At 48.0% G+C, this 19,664-nt stretch overlaps 1 protein-coding gene across 1 annotated transcript in view; it reads left to right on the top strand.

Annotated features, from left to right (window-relative positions):
- Window positions 1-19,664, top strand: part of PRELID3A (PRELI domain containing 3A) — a 133,061-nt gene that overhangs the window by 25,524 nt on the left and 87,873 nt on the right. The window lies entirely within an intron of this gene.

The raw sequence follows: 19,664 nt of genomic DNA, 5'->3' as shown, positions 1-19,664 counted from the left end.
GCAATTCTGCTAATCTTTCGTTCGCAATTCTACTAAGCTAAGATACACTCCCAGAGGGCGGCGGCTTAGTGTGTGCAATGCTGCTAAAAGCAGCTAGCGAGCGAACAACTCGGAATGAGGGCCCTAGTGCTGTCCAGACAGCGCAGCAGTGAGCACGCTGCAGTGGGTGGCCTGTAGGGTTACTACCTTTTCATTTGTAGATTCTCGGACAAGGGGCATGCCAAGGGGTGTGGCCAACACAGCAGTAGTATTACAACCATTTTAATTCTAAGATTTTAGGCCCCCATAAGTCCCTTTAGATTGGGTTCAAAGTGCTGGCGGTCGGGTTTCCGGGGGTCAGAATACCAACTGCGGCATCCCGACAGTGAGAATCCTGACAGGGAGAAGGTAAGTATACTTACCTTCCCCCAGTGGCCCCCTAACCCTTCCCGCAACCTAAACCTAGCCCCCCTCCCCGCAGCCTAACCCTAACCCTCCCCGGGGGTACCTAAACCCCCCACTCTCTCCGCAGCCTAACCCTCACTCCACAGATTACAGCTACTCACCCCCCTCATGCAGCTTACCTCTCTGGCAGCATCTCGTTCGGGATCCTGGATGCCGGCGCAGAGACTGTGATCACAGTTGGGATGCTGGTGCTGCCATTAAGAGCTGTATCGGGATTCTGGCGTCGGTATATCGAATGCCAGGATCCTGACGAATATCGTCCCTTTATATGTCATCAGCTTTAGATGCATCTTATATACCATCAGAGTCTCTACATACCCCTCTATATGCCACCAGACGTCTCCATATGCTCCTTTATATGCTCTCATGCTCCTTGTGTACATCACCCCTCTTTCACATTTTATTGTAATAGACATGTATCTCATAAAAAATTGTCTATCACTTTTATCTATCAATAATCCTTTATTCATATGTGTAACTTGACCTCCTGAAAACCAGTGTTGTAGAGTAAACCAGTATGAGCTATACACCTTTTCCACCATACTTTTAACCCGGGTAATTACGGGTGTGGTATAGCACATAGACAGTTAAAAGATAGACAGTCATTAGGTAGACACCGTATGGTCGACAGTCAAAAGTCAGACAGGGTCAAAAGTCAGACAGTCAAAAGTCAGACAGGGTCATAAGTCAGATACAGTAAAATATATATATTGTTTTGGGTTTTTAAATATTTTTAACCCAAATTTGGTGAAATTCGTCCCCTCGCGGGACGCTACTCTCGCCACGCTTCGGGCTCGGTTTCTCGCTCCGCTCGCCAGAACTGTACTAAAAGGTAATAGTTTGTGACATGGATAATAAATGAGGCAAAAATTGTAAAAAAAACACAGAAAAAAATATTTTTTTTATGTGTTTGACTTATGACCCTGTCTGACTTTTGACCCTGTCTGACTTTTGACTGTCGACCATATGATGTCTGCCTAATAACTGTCTTATCTTTTAACTGTCTATCTATAGACTGGAATCCGGTTATTACCAGGGCAATTTGGTTGAGGTTTAGTGGGAAAGGATCAGATAAAAATTACCTGGCGCGTTACATGGGAATCCAACTCTGGCAGCTACCAGAAATTAACTCGGCGTCGACCTAGGTGTGGCATGAATGGCACATACCTGAGTCACCTGACCCAGGACATGCTAAAAGTATACAGAGAGCGGGATCAATGGTGCCTTGAGATCTTCAAGTGCTGGCAGAACAAGCATACTACACACGGGTGGGGTCTCCCCGCCAATCAGGGCCGGCTCCAGCGCTACAAGCACCCCCGAGCGAGAATTTTTGTAGCCCCCCTCTAATGCGTGCACCGAATGTGCACGCGCTTCTGGGAAAGTGGGCGTGGCCTCACAACTATATATTATGTTGTATAAATATATATTATCACACCCCTCTCTACACTCTCAGTCTGTAGTCTTACACATAATGGCCACAGTAATAGCTGCTTAAACATACTGCCCCCAGAAATGAGGATTGGGTAAAAATCGTAATACCCGCAGCAGTGCCAATTACACATAATGGCCCCAGCAGTGGCAGATACATGTAATACCCCCAGCGGTGCCAGATACACGTAATGCCTATAGCAGTGCCAGATACATGGCACCTCTGGGGGCATTACATGTATCTGGCACTGCAGGGGGCAGTGCCAGATACATGTAATGCCCCCAGAGGTGCCAGATACACATAATTCTCCCAGAGGCACCAGTTACACATAATGCCCCCAGCAGTGCCAGTTACACATAATACAACCAATAGTGCCAGTTACACGTAATACCCCCAGCAGTGCCAGATACACAACATACCCCCATAGGAGCCACATACACATAATACCCTCATCGGTGCCAGATACACATAATGCCCCAGTAATGCCAGATACACATAATACCCCGAGCAGTGAGCAGTGCCAGATACATGTAATGCCTCCAATAGTGCCAGATACACATAATACCTCCAGAGGTGCCAGTTACACATAAATACCCCAAGCAGTGAGCAGTGCCAGATACATGTAATGCCCACAATAGTGCCAGATACACTTAATACCCCCAGCAGCAGTTCCAGATACATGTAATACCCCCAATAGTGCTCACTGCTGCTGGGCTCGGGCTGATGCTACTGCTGCTGCCGCTGTTGTTGCTGCTGCTGATTCTGCTGCTGGTGTGGGAACGGAGGAGAGCGCAGCACAGTGCAGTGTGCGCCTCTCCTACCCCTCACAGAGACCAGTCTCCATCGAGCGGGCAGCGGCCATTTGAAATATGGCACCGGCTTGCGAACCAATCAGAGCTCACGGTCCGGCAGCCAATCATGAGCCGCTGCTGCCGTTCCGCGAATTCTGATTAGCTGACTGCTGACACATCATTAGAAATGCCCACCCACCCTTACCAGCCCGGCGCCCCACGCAAACGCTCCCATCGAACGTGCCTGGAGCCGGCACTGCAACAAATAAGCCAGGTGCAGCATGCGGTGTGAACAGGGTATGACATGGGTTGGAAATGTGTTTGAAAATCTGGGTCGAACCAGGCATTTTGGTTGAAAAGGGATATTATCTTGAAGGATGATATGTGTACAGTGCATTCTGCAGCCTCAGTGGTCAGGACTTGCCGGTGAGATCAGTGCATTGTACTCAGTGACACAAGGGATAGCAATCAATATTCTGCTTTGGTGTCCTTGGGTGCCCAGCACAGATGTGCCATCTCCACCAGTGTCCACTGCCTACCAATAAAATAAATCCTGCCAAGGGCACCCAATCATGTCCATCAGATGTGCTTATACCAGTGGTTCTCAAACTTTTTTTTAATTATGGCACCCTAGAGTATATAATTTTTTTAACAGCACCCCTAAGCCAAACGTTTCTTATTGAGAAATTCAGAGAAAGTATTAAATTAATTAAATTGTGTAAATGTCATCCTTAGGTTCAGTTATGTGGTGAGGGACAGGTTTCACTTCTGTTTCTTATTGAGAAATTTAAAAAAGAAATATTAAATTATATTAAGTAAATTGTTTATATGTCATCCTTAGGTTCATTTGTGTGCTGAGGGACAAGATTTGCTTCTGTTTGTCCACATAGTTTGAGTAACAGGCACCAGCACTGGTTTTGCCTATTACATTAACCATAAATAATTTGATTTAGTCCTGGACCACCAACCCAGGGCACCCCTGCAAGTGTCCCAAAGCACCCCAGGGTGCCACAGCACACAGTTTGAGAACCACTGGCTTATACAGTGCATGTGGGGATACTCACTTGATATTCATTGTGTATAATAGGAGGAGCTTGTGTGTGCATGCCTACAGAGAAGGAGGCGGGGAGAGGTGCGGAGGGAGGCTCCTCTATACTATTTTAATTTCACACCAGGAACGGTCACAGAATTGTGATGTCAGATCCCTGACAACAGCAGTGCTGGAGAAGAGGAGGTGAGAGGAGGAAGGAAGTGGAGGGCCCTTCCCCCCCCCAACTCTCCTCTTCTCACCGCTCACCTAATTCTGCTGGACCGCCTCGTTCTCCTTTGTTTTGGCCCGTGGCCAGCTGTGGCATACTGTAATTAGTCAGTCTGATTCATTATTAGTACTGCTGATAATGCCGCCAGCTACGGGCCCCGGGGCAATGCACCAGCTGCACTACCAGTAGTTCTGCCCCTGACAAGTCTACAATACCCTGGTGGCATAAGTGTGCTCACCCCTGAACTATTATATTGTGGAAGCATCTTTCATTTTCACTACAGCTGTGAGTCTCAACTTTGTACATCTGAATTATGTCTGTGTAAACAGTGAGTTCTGGCATCATTCCCTAATTATTTATTGGGAGACACTTATGTATTTTAAGAGAAAGCATAAATCTCAGCTGTAGAATACGTTTAGCAATAAATGTGTATTTAAGTAGTCTACAAAAGAGCATGCAGCATTGTGCATTTATATGATGGCTGGACTACTTATTGCATTTTAGTATTGTTCGGGGTATATTACTCCATATATTTCTTACACAAGCAAGCATAGTTTAGAGCAGCGTTTCTTGTCCTTTTTTAACATGGACTCTATGACCTTTTAATGGTAAATGTTTATCAAGTAATCTTGTATTTAATGTGAGTATATGTTATCACATTTTGCATACCGTGTTTCTCATAATTTGCTTGTTACTTTAAGTTATAAGGTATATTTTCATGCGTGTCAAAATTTTTCTCATCTATATACAGTAAGAAAATTACTTATTGCTGATGTATACTGTACTGATGTTTACACTAATGTTCTGCCTCGTTAGAAAGAGGAATTGCCCTGATAGATGCATGATATATATGTCCCTTAAAGTGTTTTTGTTGGTACAAAGTTCCTCTAATGTGTGTAAATATATTCAAAATACCTCCTATCCCGAGTAAATGTTTATCAAGCTACTGTATGCTTTTAAATGTTACCTTTTTAGTTGGGAGGTTTGCATTCAGCTGGCCCGCCTTCGTTTCACACTCCCTTTTTATAATCTTTATTTAGCATGTTTTACCTTTGTTGCTGCGTTTGGGCGCGATCAGCTGACGGTGTCTACATTTATAGCTCGCACCCGCCAGGGGCGGCGAGCTGAAATATGTGAAAAGTGACCCGTGTGGGTGCCCAAACTGCACTTTTCCGGATCGCCCCCATTAGTTTAGGTGGGTTAGCCACTTTACGTGGCTAAACCTGACACTAATCGGCGCAATCAGCGCGATAGGGCACATCAGTTGAATATTGCACCCTGTGATCTCACGTCACTTTAGATGGGAGATCAGGGGCGATAACAATTAAATTTCCTTCAACTTTATTTTGGCTCCCCTGACGGCCTCTCTACTATATACAAGTTCTACTATGTACAAGTCCTCTCTATTCCTCTGGCTGGCTCTGGGGTCGATCAGATTCTGCCTATCATTTTATAGAATATATTCAAAGTTGATTGATCACTATGGGCAACTCCTCCCCTCTTATTACTGCTTAGTACATCAGTCCCATAGTCTGCTCCTCATTGGGTGGCTCTTTACAATATTTGTTGCTCAACCCAAGTCTCCCTTGCCGCAGAGCACCTCTTTCTATAGGTTGAGGAAGGAGTCTTGGCAGGAGGCTTGCATCAGTCACATGACAAAGTTGGGCGGGGCCTGTACCTATGGAGAGACATGTGCATGTAGTCTCTACTGAACTCTGTTAGCGCTATGAGCTATTCACTGCAATGGCAGTCACAATTGTTCTAATTCATACATCGCTATATGATATTAATAAGCAGTTTACTATTTATAATAAAGTGGGATTGTATCTGCACACACACAATTTTATTATATCAGATTTGGAACTATATACAGCTCCAAGAAAAACCCCTATTGTATTCAGGTATTCACCATTGTTTGTGGGGGTGCTATCAACTACAGCTAAAGTTAGTCAGCAGAAAAAAAGGAGAAAAGGACTGTATTTGTCGATGCACAAGAAGGAGGGTGACCTAGTTATCACAACCTTCTGAGAAATTTCTAAAATTTTACTTTTATTGGTATCAAATTAAAAAGGTGTGACAATAACTAACACACAAACTACGAGTATAGACGAAACATAGAGGTTAAAATCAAGACATATACAACATATATACCACAAGTGCAAATGAAATAATAAATGTGATTAAAGATTAAAATATGTGTCCGCGTGTCTGTTCTTATATCCCATTGTATAGTATGGCTCACAATCTTTACTCAGTCTGATGATCATTGTCAGCAGTTGGTCTTCCTATATCATATGACCATTTGTCAGTATCTGTAATCTCTGGATAGAATAGAATAGAAGTGGGATATTCCAGAGATTACAGATACTGACAAATGGTCATATGATATAGGAAGGCCAACTGCTGACAACGATCATCAGACTGAGTAAAGATTGTGAGCCATACTATACAATGGGATATAAGAACAGACACGCGGACACATATTTTAATCTTTAATCACATTTATTATTTCATTTGCACTTGTGGTATATGTTGTATATGTCTTGATTTTAACCTCTATGTTTCGTCTATACTCGTAGTTTGTGTGTTAGTTATTGTCACACCTTTTTAATTTGATACCAATAAAAGTTAAATACTATTTATAATAATCAGGTCATCGTAAGCTGCGCGGGGCGGCGATGGGATGCGGCAGCGGTAAGAAGCCCTTAGGCTTCTATAGGGTATTGCCATCAAAAGATGGCGATACCGTCGGCGACGAAAGCCCGGCGGCAGGGGGTTTTACCACATTTTGCCTTTAGTACATCCCGACCCATGTCTCTTGTTACATGTAAGAGTTCCAGTTTATTAACTTTTGTCAGGGCGCCCAGGGTACCTGCACGTCAGATGACCTCTTGGAGCACCTGTCCAGCAGCGCTGCGTTATGTCCTGGTGACTTTCAGGAAATGTTTCACAATATATACACAAGTCCGTTGAAAAATGTTCCACTAATGTAAGGGCGTCCTCGATGCAGGTGACACGTTATCTGCCCACAGGTCACAAACCAGGGACCTCAGGTGTCAGGCTCTGAATAGAGATGATGGTCACTCCAGAAATCTCAGCTGTTGCTGTAGAAAGGTGTCAGTCACCTGGTGCATGAGCAGCCTGTCCCCGTCAGCAGCAGCAGCAGCCCGTCACTGATTAGCTGCAGCAGCCGAACATCTCAGGTACAACTACAAACACCGGGGACCCCTTCACAGAACTCAAAGTTCGGCTGCTAATGGGCGCGGTGGTGTAGCGGCTGTGGCCGGCGGTGCTTGGGTGAGATAATGTGGCATGGAGGAGGCACTGAGAAACAATGCGGCGCAGGGAGGGTCTGTGAAGCCTTCCACTGCGCCGCTATTTGTAGCAATATCATGCCCGCAGCCCGGTATTTGAACCCCTGGCGCACCGGCCGGCAGGTGGGGATGCAGTTTGAGTGGGCGGGGCCTCAGGCGGTAGTTAACACTTGACAGGCTGTACTGTAGCAGGAATTTATTTTTCCTGTCTGCGAGTCCAGCTGCTCATCAGATCCTATGGGTGGAGGCCTATTTCTCTGACATCCTAGTGGATGCTGGGGACTCCGTCAGGACCATGGGGAATAGCGGCTCCGCAGGAGACAGGGCACAAAAGTAAAAGCTTTAGGATCAGGTGGTGTGCACTGGCTCCTCCCCCTATGACCCTCCTCCAAGCCTCAGTTAGATTTTTGTGCCCGGCCGAGAAGGGTGCAATCTAGGTGGCTCTTCTAAAGAGCTGCTTAGAGTAAAAGTTTTGTTAGGTTTTTTATTTTCAGTGAGTCCTGCTGGCAACAGGCTCACTGCATCGAGGGACTTAGGGGAGAGAAGTGAACTCACCTGCGTGCAGGATGGATTGGCTTCTTAGGCTACTGGACACCATTAGCTCCAGAGGGAGTCGGAACACAGGTCTCACCCTGGGGTTCGTCCCGGAGCCGCGCCGCCGACCCCCTTGCAGATGCCGAAAAGTGAAGAGGTCCAGAAACCGGCGGCAGAAGACTTTTCAGTCTTCATAAGGTAGCGCACAGCACTGCAGCTGTGCGCCATTGTTGTCAGCACACTTCATAGCAGCGGTCACTGAGGGTGCAGGGCGCTGGGGGGGGCGCCCTGGGCAGCAATGATAGTACCTTATTCTGGCTAAAAATACATCACATATAGCCCCTGGGGGCTATATGGATGTATTTAACCCCTGCCAGGTCTCAGAAAAACGGGAGAAGAAGCCCGCCGAAAAGGGGGCGGGGCCTATTCTCCTCAGCACACAGCGCCATTTTCCCTCACAGAAATGCTGGTGGGAAGGCTCCCAGGCTCTCCCCTGCACTGCACTACAGAAACAGGGTTAAAACAGAGAGGGGGGGCACTTATTTGGCGATATGACTATATATATTAAAATGCTATAAGGGAAAAACACTTATATAAAGGTTGTCCCTGTATAATTATAGCGTTTTTGGTGTGTGCTGGCAAACTCTCCCTCTGTCTCCCCAAAGGGCTAGTGGGGTCCTGTCCTCTATCAGAGCATTCCCTGTGTGTGTGCTGTGTGTCGGTACGTGTGTGTCGACATGTATGAGGACGATGTTGGTGAGGAGGCGGAGCAATTGCCTGTAATGGTGATGTCACTCTCTAGGGAGTCGACACCGGAATGGATGGCTTATTTAAGGAATTACGTGATAATGTCAACACGCTGCAAGGTCGGTTGACGACATGAGACGGCCGGCAAACAAATTAGTACCTGTCCAGGCGTCTCAAACACCGTCAGGGGCGTTAAAACGTCCTTTTACCTCAGTCGGTCGACACAGACACGGACACTGACTCCAGTGTCGACGGTGAAGAAACAAACGTATTTTCCTTTAGGGCCACACGTTACTTGTTAAGGGCAATGAAGGAGGTGTTACATATTTCTGATACTACAAGTACCACAAAAAAGGGTATTATGTGGAGTGTGAAAAAATACCTGTAGTTTTTCATGAATCAGATAAATTAAATGAAGTGTGTGATGATGCGTGGGTTTCCCCCGATAGAAAATTATTGGCGGTATACCCTTTCCCGCCAGAAGTTAGGGCGCGTTGGGAAACACCCCTTAGGGTGGATAAGGCGCTCACACGCTTATCAAAACAAGTGGCGGTACCGTCTCCAGATAGGGCCGCCCTCAAGGAGCCAGCTGATAGGAGGCTGGAAAATATCCTAAAAAGTATATACACACATACTGGTGTTATACTGCGACCAGCGATCGCCTCAGCCTGGATGTGCAGCGCTGGGGTGGCTTGGTCGGATTCCCTGACTGAAAATATTGATACCCTTGACAGAGACAGTATTTTATTGACTATAGAGCATTTAAGGATGCATTTCTATATATGCGAGATGCACAGAGGGATATTTGCACTCTGGCATCAAGAGTAAGTGCGATGTCCATATCTGCCAGAAGTTGTTTATGGACACGACAGTGGTCAGGTGATGCAGATTCCAAACGGCACATGGAAGTATTGCCGTATAAAGGAGAAAAAGACAACGTCTTTTCAGCCTCAGTCCTTTCGTCCCCATAAGGGCAAGCGGGCAAAAGGCCAGTCATATCTGCCATGGGATAGAGGAAAGGGAAGAAGACTGCAGCAGGCAGCCCAATCCCAGAAACAGAAGCCCTCCACCGCTTCTGCCAAGTCCTCAGCATGACGCTGGGGCCGTACAAGCGGACTCGGGTGCGGTGGGGGGGGTCGTCTCAAGAGTTTCAGCACGCAGTGGGCTCACTCGCAAGTGGACCCCTGGATCCTACAAGTAGTATCCCAGGGGTACAGATTGGAAATTCGAGACATCTCCCCCTCGCAGGTTCCTGAAGTCTGCTTTACCAACGTCTCCCTCCGACAGGGAGGCAGTAGTGGAAACAATTCACAAGCTGTATTCCCAGCAGGTGATAATCAAAGTACCCCTCCTACAACAAGGAAAGGGGTATTATTCCACACTATATTGTGGTACTGAAGCCAGACGGCTCGGTGAGACCTATTCTAAATCTGAAATAGTTGAACACTTACATACAAAGGCTCAAATCAAGATGGAGTCACTCAGAGCAGTGATAGCGAACCAGGAAGAAGGGGACTATATGGTGTCCCGGGACATCAGGGATGCTTACCTCCATGTCCCAATTTGCCCTTCTCACCAAGGGTACCTCAGGTTCGTGGTACAGAACTGTCACTATCAGTTTCAGACGCTGCCGGTTGGATTGTCCACGGCACCCCGGGTCCTTACCAAGGTAATGGCCGAAATGATGATTCTTCTTCAAAGAAAATGGACAATCTCCTGATAGGGGCAAGGTCCAGAGAACAGTTGGAGGTCGGAGTAGCACTATCTCAAGTAGTTCTACGACAGCACGGGTGGATTCTAAATATTCCAAAACCGCAGCTGTTTCCGACGACACGTCTGCTGTTCCTAGGGATGATTCTGGACACAGTCCAGAAAAAGGTGTTTCTCCCGGAGAAGAAAGCCAGGGAGCTATCCGAGCTAGTCAGGAACCTCCTAAAACCAGGAAAAGTGTCAGTGCATCATTGCACAAGGGTCCTGGGAAAAATGGTGGCTTCTTACGAAGCGATTCCATTCGGTATATTTCACGCAAGAACTTTTCAGTGGGATCTGCTGGAAAAATGGTCCGGATCGCATCTTCAGATGCATCAGCGGATAACCCTGTCTCCAAGGACAAGGGTGTTTCTTCTGCGGTGGCTGCAGAGTGCTCATCTACTAAAGGGCCGCAGACTCGGCATTCAGGACTGGGTCCTGGTGACCACGGATGCCAGCCTGAGAGGCTGGGGAGCAGTCACACAGGGAAAAAATTTCCAGGGAGTGTGATCAAGTCTGGAGACTTCTCTCCACATAAATATACTGGAGCTAAGGGCAATTTACAATGTTCTAAGCTTAGCAAGACCTCTGCTTCAAGGTCAGCCGGTGTCACAACTGAGGGCCTGAGCTGACGGGAGGCAGCCTCAGTTGTAGGGGCTGAGATGTACCGGAACCTGGGAGGTTGTATCAGACCCCTGGACATGTAAGTAACATGAATAATAACTGCCCGAAGGCGTGACCACGACAACTTGGATAAAAGTCAATGATGTTTATTATGACAACTCCGCAACACAGCAGCAGTAAAAGAAAACGTAAAAGTCAGCAAATAATAAATACAGTTCCTGGGTACTACAGGATGGCAGGAGCCACAGGGCACTGGTAGTGTGAGATAGTTCTTATGATCTTCTAGATGGAAAGTCCTTAGCAGGCCCGACTGTAGCAATGGAGATAACCCAGGATTGTGCCAGCTGGTGTTCCAGGAAAAGCTGGGTTGCTGAAGGTAAAACAGCTGCTGTGGATACTGGCTGGAACCAGACTGTTGTTAGCACGGAGTGAATACTGGCTGGAACCAGTTAAATAATAAATGAACTTGGGAGCGATGAAATATGAACTGAAATGTAGAACTTGAGAGCGGAGAAATAATAATACCGGTGGAGAGTGGTAAAGTGTAGAAAGGACACCGGCCCTTTAAGGGAAGCTGTACTCTGCTGGAAGCTGAGCTGGAAGCAGGTAATGTTGTAGCTGGAAACAGATGAATCCACAATGGATTGGAGAGTCAGGCTACACCGCAGGTGGAATGCTGGTGCGGGTCTCTATGGTGGAAGTCTTGAGACAGGAGCTGGAACCTGGAAGACAATCACAGGAGAGAGACAAACAGGAACTAGGTTTGACAACCAAAGCACTGACGCCTTCCTTGCTCAGGCACAGTGTATTTATACCTGCAGCAAGGAAGGGATTGGCTAGGCAATTATGCAGATTAACAATACTGACAACAGATTGGAGGAAATGATCAGCTGACAGAATCCAAGATGGCTGCGCCCATGCAGACACTTGGAGGGAAGTTTGGTTTGTAATCCATGTGGTAATGAAAACAGTAATGGCGGCGCCGGCCACTGGAGACAGGAGACGCCAGGCTGACAAGTGCACATCCAACCACGCGGACACAGCGGAGGCCGCGGCTGACGTAATCGCCACTCTGACACTCTGCATGCAGAAGCTCAGGGACGGCGGCGGAGGCCGCGGAAGACGCCATGCCAGATGTAATAAGGCGTTACTGTGACAGCGTCTCAGAGAGACAGGAGAGGATGCAGGAATGTGAACATTAGGATAACAGATGGGATCCGGTCCTGGAGCGCTGAGCCAGCCTTAGGAGGCATCTGATGGGTAAGAAATGGCGTCCAGATACCCGGATCGTGACAGCACCCCCCCCTTTAGGAGTGGCCCCAGGACACTTCTTTGGCTTTTGAGGAAACTTGGAATGGAATCTCCGGACCAAGGCAGGAGCATGGACATCAGAAGCATTGGTCCATGAACGTTCCTCAGGACCATAACCCTTCCAGTCAATAAGATATTGTAGTTGACCGTAACGGTGACGTGAGTCCAGGATCTTGGCCACTTCATACTCAACGCCTCGTTGAGTTTGGACTTTCGGAGTTGGAGGAAGTGAGGAATGAAACCGATTCAAGATCAGCGGTTTCAACAGGGAAACATGGAATGTCCTGGGTATTTTTAAGAAGGGAGGCAATTGGAGTCTGTAAGCAACAGGATTGATGACTTGTTCAATCTTGAAAGGACCGATATAGCGAGGTGCAAACTTCATACTGGGAACTCTTAACCTCAAATTCTTCGTGGATAACCATACCCGATCACCCACCTTGAGAGCAGGAACTGCTCGACGCTTCTTATCCGCAAACTTCTTGTACCTGAACGATGCCTTGAGCAGAGCTGATCGTACGCTCTTCCAGATATTGGCAAACTGATGCAAGGTGATATCCACTGCGGGAACAGAAGTTGCTGGAAGCGGTTGGAACTCAGGAACTTTAGGGTGGAATCCAAAGTTAGTGAAGAATGGTGTTGAAGCAGATGAAGAATGATACTGGTTGTTATGACAGAACTCGGCCCAGGGAAGTAATTGAACACAGTCATCTTGAGAGGAGGACACATAGATGCGGAGGAAGGCCTCCAAGTCCTGATTCACCCTCTCGGTTTGACCATTGGTCTGAGGATGGTAAGCCGTGGAAAACTTTAGCTTGACTTGGAGGACTTGACATAAACTTCGCCAGAATTTGGCTGTGAATTGAACTCCTCGATCTGAGATAATTTCTTCAGGAAGACCGTGGAGTCGGAAGATCTCTTGTATGAATACTTGAGCCAACTTGGAAGCTGACGGAAGACCGGTGAGAGGAATGAAGTGTGCCATCTTGGTGAACCGGTCAACTACCACCCAGATGGTATTGAACTTGTTGCACATGGGTAAGTCTGTAATGAAATCCATCGACAAGTGGGTCCATGGTCGACGGGGAACGGATAGTGGAACCAGTTGCCCCGCAGGCGACTGGCGGGATACTTTATGTTGGGCACACTTTGGGCAAGATGCAATAAACTCCAAGACGTCCTTTTTGAGAGTTGGCCACCAATAGGACCTAGAGATAAACTCCAGGGTTTTTTGGATACCTGTATGTCCGGCAAAACGGGAAGCATGGGCCCAATGCATGAGCTTCTTCCTTAGCATCGGCTTCACAAAACTTTTCCCTGATGGGGGCGTAGAGTCCATCCCTACCGTGGAGAATGCCAACGGATTTATAATCGGATGCTTGTCTGAAGACTCTGACTCATTTTCTTGCTCCCATGAGCGGGAAAGGGCATCGGCCTTGCGATTCTGAGAGCCCGGACAGAACTGGAGTTTAAAGTCGAACCTGGAAAAGAAAAGTGCCCATCTGGCCTGACGAGGGTTGAGACATTGTGCGCCCTTCAGGTATAAAAGGTTCTTGTGGTCTGTAAGTATGGTGATTAAATGAGAAGCTCCCTCCAACAGATACCTCCACTCTTCTAGAGCGAGCTTGATGGCTAGCAACTCCTGGTCGCCAATGGCATAGTTGCGCTCAGCTGGGGAGAACTTCCGGGAGAAGAAACTGCAAGGATGTAAATGGCCATCTTTAGCCCTCTGAGATAACACCGCTCCTACTCCAACGGAGGAGGCATCCACCTCTAGGATGAAAGGAGAGTCGATGTCAGGCTGTTTCAGGACAGGCGCAGAGATGAACCTCTGTTTTAAAAGATGAAAAGCTTGCATGGCTTCTTCAGACCACTTGGACGGGTTAGCACCCTTCTTGGTGAAAGCAGTAATAGGCGCCACAATGGTGGAAAAGTCTCGTATAAACTTTCGGTAATAATTGGCGAACCCTAAGAACCTCTGGACCCCTTTGAGGGTTAAGGGTACCGGCCAATTCTGAATTGCTTGTAGTTTCTCAGGATCCATCTCTAGTCCGGAACCGGACACAATGTACCCTAGAAACGAAATGGACTTGACTTCAAAGACGCATTTTTCTAATTTGCAATAGAGATGATTGACACGGAGACGGGACAGAACCTCTTTAACCCAAAAACGATGTTCCTCTAAATCGTTGGCAAAAATGAGGATATCGTCTAGATAGACCACGACATGACGGTATAGAATGTCTCTGAAAATCTCATTGACAAAATGCTGGAAGACAGCTGGAGCATTGCTCAATCCGAAGGGCATGACGAGGTACTCATAATGTCCGTCACGGGTGTTAAAGGCGGTCTTCCACTCGTCACCCTCACGGATCCGGATGAGATTGTATGCACCTCGCAAGTCCAGCTTTGTAAAGATGGTAGCTCCGCTAACTCTGTCAAAGAGCTCAGTAATCAGGGGTAAAGGATAACGGTTCTTGATGGTAATGTCGTTCAAACCTCTGTAGTCGATGCACGGCCGCAGACCACCATCTTTCTTTTTTACAAAAAAGAAGCCTGTGCCGGCTGGGGAAGAAGAAGGTCGAATGAACCCCTTTGCTAGGTTCTCTTTAATGTATTCCTCCATAGAATGCGTCTCAGGCAGAGACAACGGATAAGTTCGGCCTCGAGGTGGAACCTTCCCTGGAACGAGATCAATCGGGCAGTCCCATTCTCTATGAGGAGGAAGGATATCAGCAGAAGCTTTACTGAACACATCCGTGAAATCTTGATATGGAGGAGGTGGAACATCAGACGACCTGGGGGAGGAAGAACAGACAGGCAATACTTTAAACAAACATGTCTCTGCACAGGAGGAACCCCATGCCAGGATTTGCGTAGTCGTCCAATCAATTGTAGGATTGTGAAGACGGAGCCATGGAAGGCCCAGGACCACAGGATGTGTGGCTCTTGGAATCACTAAAAGTGAAATAAGTTCGGAATGAAGAACTCCCACTCTCAGACGAACTGGTAGAGTCCTTAGAGCAATAACAGTATCAAAAATTTTACTGCCATCCACGGCAGTTAAGGAAAAGGAGGAAGGAAGTCTCTCGGTGGGTAGGGACCACCGTTTAACATAGGCTTCAGTAATAAAGTTCCCAGCTGCTCCGGAATCAAGGAGAGCAATGACGTTCCGATAACGTTGAGCAACTTGAAGCGAGACTGGGAGATTACAATCATGAGGAGATGGAGAGGAGATCATTACTCCTAGCCGGCCCTCTCCTGGGCGAGCTAGGATTTGGAGTTTTCCCGGACGTTCGGGACAGGCATTGATGGTGTGAGACGGAGCTGCACAGTAAAGACAAAGAGACTCAGAGAGACGTCTTCGGCGCTCAGCAGGAGTTAAACGGGAACGGCCAATTTGCATGGGCTCATCTTTAGATGGTGACAGTTGACGAGGAGGAGGAGCAGAAGATTTTGGAGCAGATGATCTTCCACGCTCAGTTGCTCTCTCTCTGAAACGTAAATCAACTTTCGTGCAGAGTGAGATTAGCTCATCTAACTTAGAAGGTAAGTCTCTGGTAGCTAACTCATCTTTAATAAGCTCAGATAAGCCATGCCAGAATGCAGCATACAGGGCCTCGTCGTTCCATGCCAGTTCGGATGCCAGGATCTGGAACTGTATCAGATATTGTCCTACAGTACGTGACCCCTGGCGTAAACGGAGAATCTCGGATGAAGCTGAGGTTACCCGGCCTGGCTCGTCGAAGATGCGCCTGAATGTTGACACGAATGCAGTGTAAGAAGATAGCAGGGTGTCGGACCTCTCCCATAACGGTGATGCCCAGTCAAGGGCGGAGCCACTGAGAAGAGAGATGATGTAGGCAATTTTTGTACGGTCACTGGGAAAATTGCCAGGTTGTAGCTCAAACTGAATCTCACACTGGTTGAGAAATCCCCTGCAGAATCTTGGAGATCCGTCAAATTTTGCTGGCGTTGGAAGATGAAGACGTGGAGCAGAAATGGGTAAGGTGGGTGGGGTTATAGCTGGAGTCACTGTGGTTGACGCACCAGATGCGCCTGATCCACGGAGAGTTGTCTGAATCCCATCCAGCCGAGTAGAGAGATCCTGGAGACAGCGGATGATGTGGCCCTGTGCAGCCTCCTGATGTTCTAGTCGGGCTGCCAGTTCTTGCATCGGCCTGGCCGCTTGATCCTGGTCTCCGGCTGGATTCATTAGGTCAGTGCTTACTGTCACAACTGAGGGCCTGAGCTGACGGGAGGCAGCCTCAGTTGTAGGGGCTGAGATGTACCGGAACCTGGGAGGTTGTATCAGACCCCTAGACATGTAAGTAACATGAATAATAACTGCCCGAAGGCGTGACCACGACAACTTGGATAAAAGTCAATGATGTTTATTATGACAACTCCGCAACACAGCAGCAGTAAAAGAAAACGTAAAAGTCAGCAAATAATAAATACAGTTCCTGGGTACTACAGGATGGCAGGAGCCACAGGGCACTGGTAGTGTGAGATAGTTCTTATGATCTTCTAGATGGAAAGTCCTTAGCAGGCCCGACTGTAGCAATGGAGATAACCCAGGATTGTGCCAGCTGGTGTTCCAGGAAAAGCTGGGTTGCTGAAGGTAAAACAGCTGCTGTGGATACTGGCTGGAACCAGACTGTTGTTAGCACGGAGTGAATACTGGCTGGAACCAGTTAAATAATAAATGAACTTGGGAGCGATGAAATATGAACTGAAATGTAGAACTTGAGAGCGGAGAAATAATAATACCGGTGGAGAGTGGTAAAGTGTAGAAAGGACACCGGCCCTTTAAGGGAAGCTGTACTCTGCTGGAAGCTGAGCTGGAAGCAGGTAATGTTGTAGCTGGAAACAGATGAATCCACAATGGATTGGAGAGTCAGGCTACACCGCAGGTGGAATGCTGGTGCGGGTCTCTATGGTGGAAGTCTTGAGACAGGAGCTGGAACCTGGAAGACAATCACAGGAGAGAGACAAACAGGAACTAGGTTTGACAACCAAAGCACTGACGCCTTCCTTGCTCAGGCACAGTGTATTTATACCTGCAGCAAGGAAGGGATTGGCTAGGCAATTATGCAGATTAACAATACTGACAACAGATTGGAGGAAATGATCAGCTGACAGAATCCAAGATGGCTGCGCCCATGCAGACACTTGGAGGGAAGTTTGGTTTGTAATCCATGTGGTAATGAAAACAGTAATGGCGGCGCCGGCCACTGGAGACAGGAGACGCCAGGCTGACAAGTGCACATCCAACCACGCGGACACAGCGGAGGCCGCGGCTGACGTAATCGCCACTCTGACACTCTGCATGCAGAAGCTCAGGGACGGCGGCGGAGGCCGCGGAAGACGCCATGCCAGATGTAATAAGGCGTTACTGTGACAGCGTCTCAGAGAGACAGGAGAGGATGCAGGAATGTGAACATTAGGATAACAGATGGGATCCGGTCCTGGAGCGCTGAGCCAGCCTTAGGAGGCATCTGATGGGTAAGAAATGGCGTCCAGATACCCGGATCGTGACAGCCGGTATTGATCCAGTGGGACAACATCACGGCAGTCGCCCACGTAAACAGACAGGGCGGCACAAGAAGCAGGAGGGCAATGGCAGAAACTGCAAGGATTCTTCGCTGGGCGAAAAATCATGTGATAGCACTGTCAGCAGTGTTCATTCCGGGAGTGGACAACTGGGAAGCAGACTTCCTCAGCAGGCACGACCTCCACCCGGGAGAGTGGGGACTTCATCGGGAAGTATTCCACATGATTGTGAACCGTTGGGAAAGACCAAAGGTGGACATGATGGCGTCCCGCCTGAACAAAAAACTGGACAGGTATTGCGCCAGGTCAAGAGACCCTCAAGCAATATCTGTGGACGTTCTGGTAACACCGTGGGTGTACCAGTCGGTGTATGTGTTCCCTCCTCTGCTTCTCATAACCAAGGTACTGAGAATTATAAGACGTAGAGGAGTAAGAACTATACTCGTGGCTCCGGATTGGCCAAGAAGGACGTGGCACCCGGAACTTCAAGAAATGCTCACAGAGGACTCATGGCCTCTGCCGCTAAGAAGGGACTTGCTTCAGCAAGTACCAGGTCTGTTCCAAGACTTACCGCGGCTGCGTTTGACGGCATGGCGGTGGAACGCCAGATCCTAAGGGAAAAAGGCATTCCGGAAGATGTCATTCCTACCCTGGTCAAAGCCAGGAAGGAGGTGACCGCAAAACATTATCACCACATGTGGCGAAAATATGTTGCGTGGTGTGAGGCCAGGAAGGCCCCACGAAGAAATTTCAACTCGGTCGATTCCTGCATTTCCTGCAAACAGGAGTGTCTATGGGCCTCAAATTGGGGTCCATTAAGGTTCAAATTTCGGCCCTGTCAATTTTCTTCCAGAAAGAATTGGCTTCAGTTCCTGAAGTCCAGAAGTTTGTCAAGGGAGTATTGCATATACAACCCCCTTTTTGTGCCTCCAGTGGCACTGTGGGATCTCAACGTAGTTCTGGGATTCCTCAAATCACATTTTAAACCGCTCAAATCTGTGGATTTGAAATATCTCACATGAAAAGGGACCATGCTGTTGGCCCTGGCCTCGGCCAGGCGAGTGTCAGAATTGGCGGCTTTGTCTCACAAAAGCCATATCTGATTGTCCATTCGGACAGGGCAGAGCTGCGGACTCGTCCCCAGTTTCTTCCTAAGGTGGTGTCAGCGTTTCACCTGAACCAGCTTATTGTGGTACCTGCGGCTACTAGGGACTTGGAGGACTCCAAGTTGCTAGATGTTGTCAGGGCCCTGAAAATATAGGTTTCCAGGACGGCTGGAGTCAGGAAAACTGACTCGCTGTTATCCTGTATGCACTCAACAAACTGGGTGCTCTTGCTTCTAAGCAGACGATTGCTCGTTGGATTTGTAGCACATTTCAACTTGCACATTCTGTGGCAGGCCTGCCACAGCCTAAATCTGTCAAGGCCCATTCCACAAGGAAGGTGGGCTCATCCTGGGCGGCTGCCCGAGGGGTCTCGGCATTACAACTCTGCCGAGCAGCTACGTGGTCGGGGGAGAACACGTTTGTAAAATTCTACAAATTTGATACCCTGGCTAAAGAGGACCTGGAGTTCTCTCATTCGGTGCTGCAGAGTCATCCGCACTCTCCCGCCCGTTTGGGAGCTTTGGTATAATCCCCATGGTCCTGACGGAGTCCCCAGCATCCACTAGGACGTCAGAGAAAATAAGATTTTACTTACCGATAAATCTATTTCTCGTAGTCCGTAGTGGATGCTGGGCGCCCATCCCAAGTGCGGATTGTCTGCAATACTTGTACATAGTTATTGTTACAAAAATCGGGTTTTCTCTAACATCCTAGTGGATGCTGGGAACTCCGTAAGGACCATGGGGAATAGCGGGCTCCGAAGGAGGCTGGGCACTCTAGAAAGATCTTAGACTACCTGG

This window comes from Pseudophryne corroboree, chromosome 5 (assembly GCF_028390025.1).
Source record: "Pseudophryne corroboree isolate aPseCor3 chromosome 5, aPseCor3.hap2, whole genome shotgun sequence".
In the NCBI taxonomy this organism is placed as follows: domain Eukaryota; kingdom Metazoa; phylum Chordata; class Amphibia; order Anura; family Myobatrachidae; genus Pseudophryne; species Pseudophryne corroboree.
This window is presented reverse-complemented; position numbering and strand designations above follow the sequence as displayed.